A 6,035-nucleotide genomic window follows, 5' to 3' on the forward strand; every position below is an offset into this window, starting at 1 on the left:
ATCTCACCTAGCTTTGAGCATAATGCTCAAAGCTTATGTCCTTTACTAATTAAGATAAACTGTTGCTTATGTCCTTTACTAATTAAGATAAACTGTTTTTTGGTTCAAAGAAGACTTTAGGGGCTAGTTTTGGTTTTAGGTTTAAAATTTAATTCACCCAGCATCAATGGCTCCAGGAAGTCTGGATTCCATGGAGAATTTAAAATTCTGTTCTGCATTTTCCCTCTTTTGATCAAAGATTCTTCTGTAGAATCTTTGATCAAAACATGCAGTAATGGTAGCCAGGCACCAGTCAGTTCTGGTCTCAAGGCAAAAGAGGCAGTTGTTTGTTGAGGCGATTAGCCACATATTCCATTTCTAGAGATAATTACTATTGATATCTTTTTTAAAAAATAAAATAAAATGGATATGTTACTTTGTAACATTTTTTGAAAACATTCTTCCTCATCAGCATTTTGGTTACATGGCATTCTGTTTTTATGGATGCATCATATTTTATTTAACCAATTCTATTTTCTTGAATATTTAGGTTGTTTACATTTTTCTTTTAATTATGAACACTGCTTTGATGAACATTGCTAATTTAAGTAGACACTTTTCCTTGTTAGCTGTCAAGCACGTCCTACAGTTGTGGTTCTCAAACTTTAGTGTGCATCAGAATCACCAGGAGGGCTTGTTAAGCTATAGATTCCTGAGCCCCACCCCTGGAGTTTACATCTGTAGGTCTGACGTGGGACCTGAGAATTTGCATTTCTAACAAGCTCCCTTGATGCTGCTGGTTTGGGGACCACAGTTTGTGAACCCACAGTTCTACATTATCTTTCCTTCTAAGAACCTAATAACACCTGTTTCCTTAGTTTCCTTTCTTAGAACCTCCTGCAACTGGCCTTCTACTCTGGGGAGCGGAAATTTCTTTTGTGGCCTATTATTCTTTCCCCATTCATGACTGTAAGTCCCTGTTATGGGTTGGATTTTGTCCCGCCAAAAGATTCAAGTCCTAGCCCCCAGTATTTGTGAACGTGAACTTATTTGGAAATATCATTTTTGCAGATGTAATTATAGTTAACATGGGGTCATACTGGAGTACGGTGGACCCTAATCCAGTATGATGAGTGTCTTTGTAAGAAGAGAAGAGACACAGAGGAAGATGGCCATCTGAAGACAGAGGGAGAGATTGGAGTTATGCCACCACAAACCAAGGAACACCTGGGGCCACCAGAAGCTGGAAGAGACAAGGGAGGATTATCCCTTAGAGAGTTCAGTGAGAGCATGGCTCTGCCAACACCCTGAATTTGAACTTCTAACCTCCAGAGCTGGGAGATAATACATTTCTGATATTTTAAGCCACCCAGATTGTGGTACCTTGGCAACCCGAGGATACCAATACAATCCCTTTCATCAACACATCTTTCCAAGTGTTTCTGAGCTTTGCTCTAACTTCCTAATATACACATAGATACCAACACACACTGTGTGTCAACGTTAGGTGTCTTTTCCCATATTTTCACTCCCAGAAACCTCAGCTAGTAACAAACTGAGGATACCCAAAAGTTCCCCAGACACTGGCGTTTTACTGTTCCTTATTGCCTTTGTATCTAGCCTGGCTGCTTCACAAGGTTGTTATGATGGAAAACATCTATCTGTGAAGGATATATAGTTGGATCTTACAGATGCTTGTAAGCTGGGAAGAACTGTCTACCCAGTAGTGAAGAGGCATTATGATTAAGCTTAGAATTATTATTTTATTTCTAGGGAAGTCGTTCAAAGCTTAGTTTCTGGAGTTAGAGCTGGGTTCTCTCTCTGGGTTCTGGTACTTACTAGTTGTCTGAACTCATGCAAATGACTTCCAATCTCTGAGTCTCATTTTCCTTAAGTAAAATGAAGGAAATAATACCTTTGTTGCAAGGATATGGCAAGAAACAGAAATAATATGTGTAAAACAGCCCTCAATAAATAGTAGCTATTGTGTCTAGGGAAACCCTGGTGACCTAGTGGTTAAGGGCTAAGGCTGCTAACCAAAAGGTCGTTAGTTCAAATCTACCAGGCGCTCCTTGGAAACTCTGTGGGGCACTTTTACTCGGTCCTACATAGGTTCGCTAGGAGTAGGAATCGACTCGACGGCAACGGGTTTGGTCTTTGGTTTATTGTGTTAAGTAATTAATTGTTTTTATTTATTTATTTATTGTTCCTCTCCCCTTCTCAGCTGAGGGCCTGGAAAAGCGTATGTTACCCATACTGACTTTTTCTGCCCAGGGCTGAGGTTCCTATCATTTAGAAAGTTACTGGTAACCTGCCTAGGCGCCACCAGCCCCGCGGGCTTGGCGGAGGCCCTGCTCTTCGGGTATTTACGGCGCGCGGCCGCCCTTGCTAGGGCTTAAGTCGGCGCTTCCATGTTCAGTTTCAGGGTCTGGCCGGTAGCCCCGGCCGGCGGGCGCGGAACGGGCAGCGGGGTGGGCACGGCAGAGTCCCCTGGGGGCCCCGGAGTTAGGAGGCCGCGTCCGGGAGCCCCGGAGGAGGATGGGCTGCGGACGCAGCAAGCTGAGCTGCTGCAAGCCCCCCAAAAAGGTAAAGGGCGCCGGTGGAGAAGTTTGCCTTCGGAGGTGGTGGGGCACGGAGCCGCTCCGCAGCAGGGGCTCCTCGGCGCCCCAACCGAAAACAGCGAGAGGCGGGCACAGAGGCAGGGAAGGGTCAGCCGGGCGGTGCTCCTTACTAGGCTCCGGGCTGAGCCGCGCGGGGCACGAGTTTACAAACACGGCCCCGGATGCCGGGAAGGACAGCTAATTCTGGCTGCTGCGGGTTGGGGAATGTCTAGTGTGTATGGCAGGTGCCCTCTTTCTTCGGTCTGGGGCTGTTCGCTGTGTGGCCATGGACAAGTGGCTTGACTTCTCTGCGCCTTCCTTCGGCTTTCCCACTGGTTCAAAAGCAGATATTCTCTCGGGCCCTGCTACTCACAGGTGGTCCACGAACTGCAGCATGGGCATCCCCTGGGACTTGTTAGAAATGCACAGTCTCAGGCTGTGCCCCAGACCTGCTAAACCAGAGCCTGCCTTTTAACAAGATATCCAGGTGATTTCTATAAGCTTTAAAGTTTAAGAAGCACTGTTTCTAGGGCCTCTTCCAGGCCTCAGCGGGGGGTGCTTTGTGGCTGTCCTGGGGGTAGCTGGGAGGGGTCAAAGAGGGAGGAGGTGTATCGCCTTCTGCTGCCCTCTGCTCCCTTCCTATTCCTCCCCCAAGGGGCCTCAGAGCTGGGTTAGGGCTCAGGGGACTGTACTCAGGTTTCTTGCTGTGGGACCAGCTGCCCCTTGGGGTCCGACAAGCCCAGAAGGTCAGAGCCTGGAGCCAAGAGGACAGCCTACTCAGGGGATAACCTGAGGCCCAGGGAGGGGAAGGGCAGATCCTCAGGTCCCCTAGCAGCTAAGGCAGATCCCCGAACTCTTGATCCTTTTCCTACACCTGCTGCCTGCCAGCAGGTGGGATTAGATGATTTCACAACTTTATGACCAGCCCCCCTCAAGACCTGAGAGTCCCCAAACTGTGGCGATATTTAATAATTGTGTATTGAAATTGAATCTCTGTCTCTCTCTGCTCCTGCTTTGCTGTGCCCTGAGCACAAGCTTTTCTGCTTATTGGGTATCCAGTACCATTCCCAGCCTAGATGATTCTACTACCTGTTCTGTGCCTCATCCAGGAAGATGAGTTTTGGTATGAAACATAGTGTCTCCCTTCCCCTTCCCGCCCTCCCCCCACCACCAGCACTTCCCCTGCTCTTCTTTTATTCCCAGTTCAAAAGATCACACCAAGCTCAGACCCAAAAAACCTCTTGTCTTCCCTGGCTCCAACAGGGACTGAGGCTTGGCCCTGTGGCTTAGAACCAAGCTGGTGACAGATGGACAGCAATCCTGGGTTTAAATCCTGGCTATGCTACAAACATGCTACGTAATGATTGTAATCTCTTACCCCTCCCTGGGCCTCAGTTTCCCCCTCCACATGGAGACGGGGATAAGCAGGATGGTCTCTAAGGATCTGAAAGGCTGTGTTCTCTGCACCTGTGTTAACCTCTCAATCTACAAAGTGGGCCAGGAGTAGATTCCATCTACCCAGCGGAAACTAGGGGAGGAACTCGCTCCAGGCCCAACCCTTTGAGAGGCCGGAAGAGGAGACCGCAGTGAGCCTGGGTCCCCGTGCCTCCTGGCCCTTCTGAGAGCCTCACCAGCTTCCCCTGTCTCTCCCTAGCGCAGCCTGAATTGGACCCCTCTGACCCAAGCTGAGAAGAACAAGTAAAGTCAGCCCAGACTGAGTTGAACTGGACCTTGGATACCACTTGGGCTGACTCACTGAATGTACATATGGAGGCTAAAGCCTAGAGAAGTGAAGGGTCTTGGCTGAGGTTTCAGAGCAACTTCAAGCAAAATCTAGGTTATCATTCCCCTGGCTCAGTGTGTTTCTCTTCCCCCCTGCCCTGTGCTGCCAGTGGCTTCTTGCCTACTACAAAGCCCTTTGGCATAAAAACCTTCACCACTGTTGCCTCAGAGCCACCTGATGTGTCTTCTCTGCCGCAGCAATGCCAGTCCCCTGCCCCTACATGGCTAGTTTTGTTTAAAGTTCATGCCTCTTTCCATCCCTCCAGACTGTGCTCCTGCCCAATTTCAGCCCCCTAAGGAGCCCTGGTGGTACAGTGGTTAAAGCGTTTGGCTGCTGACCAAAAGGTTGGTGGTTTGAACCCACCAGCCGCTCCATAGGAGAAAGATGTGGCAGTCTGCTTCCATAAAGATTACAGACTTGGAAACCCTGTGAGGCAGTTCTGCTCTGTCCTACAGGGTGGCTGTGAGTCGGAATCAACTCAACGGCAGTAGGTTTGGTTTTTGGTTTTGGTTTGGAGGTAGGGGGTGCTCTGAGGATGAGATGTATAAAAAACGAGGGTCAGGTCATGGTAGCAGTGACTCACTCTGAGTGGCAGTTTACAGAGTACTTTCACATCCTTATCTTTGTCAAATCACACTCAAGCCCTGGGAGCTAGGCTGAGCTGTGGAACCTTCACCGCTTTACAGGTGAGGAACCTGAGGCTTGGTGAAGAATGCTGTGTCCAAAATCATATAGCTAGTCGGTGGCAAAGCAGTGAGTTGGAGGCTGGTTTTTTGCACTCCCCACCTAGTGCCTTCCGCAGAGCACAGAGCAGGTGCATATTTGGATGAATGAATGAGGACTAGCTAAGAGCCGTGCTAGGAGTTAGCCAGGGGGCAACAGGAGTGCTACATCCAGCCTTGAGAGCTACAGGATAGCTTCTTGGAGGTAGTAAGCCTTGACTGAGTGTTGAAGGTTTGGTAGGAGTTACCCAGCCAAGAGGGAGGGAACAGCCTGAGCAAAGGCTGAGCCAAAGAAAGCACAGTATGATGGGGTTCATGGGGGAGAGTGGAGCTTACCAAGGAGGCTACACTGTCTAGAGACAAGGAAATGGCTGCTAGGGCCTCTTGAGGCCCCTCCAGGTTCAAGAACTTGTGGGTTTGCTGAGTTTTGTGGTCTTCGGTGCCTGTGACGTTAGCTGACCAGCTGCTCTGCACCCCACTAGAGGCCCAGCCCAGGCCTACCCCTCTGCCATGTTGGGACAAGTTGGAATCCTGGTAAATGCATGAGTGAGGATCCCCGGCAGGCTGAGGAGTGAATGCTGCAGAGCCATCTGCATCATGTGGCCCTTCCTAAACCCTTCTCCGTGGAAGAGCCCGTGGCTGTGGCCCTGCAGGAGGACTTGGGAGAAGGCTGGGCAGAGATGGTAGGGGCCAAGGAAACAAACCTTCCACGGGTTTCCCTGTAGGGGTGGCACTGGGGGTTAAGGAGAGGGTTCCTGGCAAAGTTTATGCCTGTTTCCATCCGTCCAGGCTGTGCTCCTGCCCAGTTTCACATTCAGGTGCCAACCCTCGAAGGTCTGAGCTCCCAAGTCCATCCCCAACAACTCTCAGCTTCCTCCTGGCAAAGGGGAGGGCACCTGTCCCTCATGGGCACTCCCCTGTGTGTCATCCTACAGTGATGTCTGATCTCCC

General features: G+C 49.7%; 1 long non-coding RNA gene across 1 annotated transcript; it reads left to right on the forward strand.

The window, feature by feature from the left end:
- Window positions 1-2,290: 2,290 nt before the first annotated feature.
- Window positions 2,291-5,214, forward strand: LOC111819545 (uncharacterized). The gene is made up of 2 exons (XR_002823149.1): window positions 2,291-2,565; window positions 4,239-5,214. It is a non-coding gene; the product is annotated as an uncharacterized LOC111819545 (long non-coding RNA).
- The last annotated feature ends 821 nt before the right edge of the window (window positions 5,215-6,035 follow it).

This window comes from Trichechus manatus, unplaced genomic scaffold (genome assembly GCF_000243295.1).
Source record: "Trichechus manatus latirostris isolate Lorelei unplaced genomic scaffold, TriManLat1.0 scaffold00011, whole genome shotgun sequence".
In the NCBI taxonomy this organism is placed as follows: Eukaryota; Metazoa; Chordata; class Mammalia; order Sirenia; family Trichechidae; genus Trichechus; species Trichechus manatus.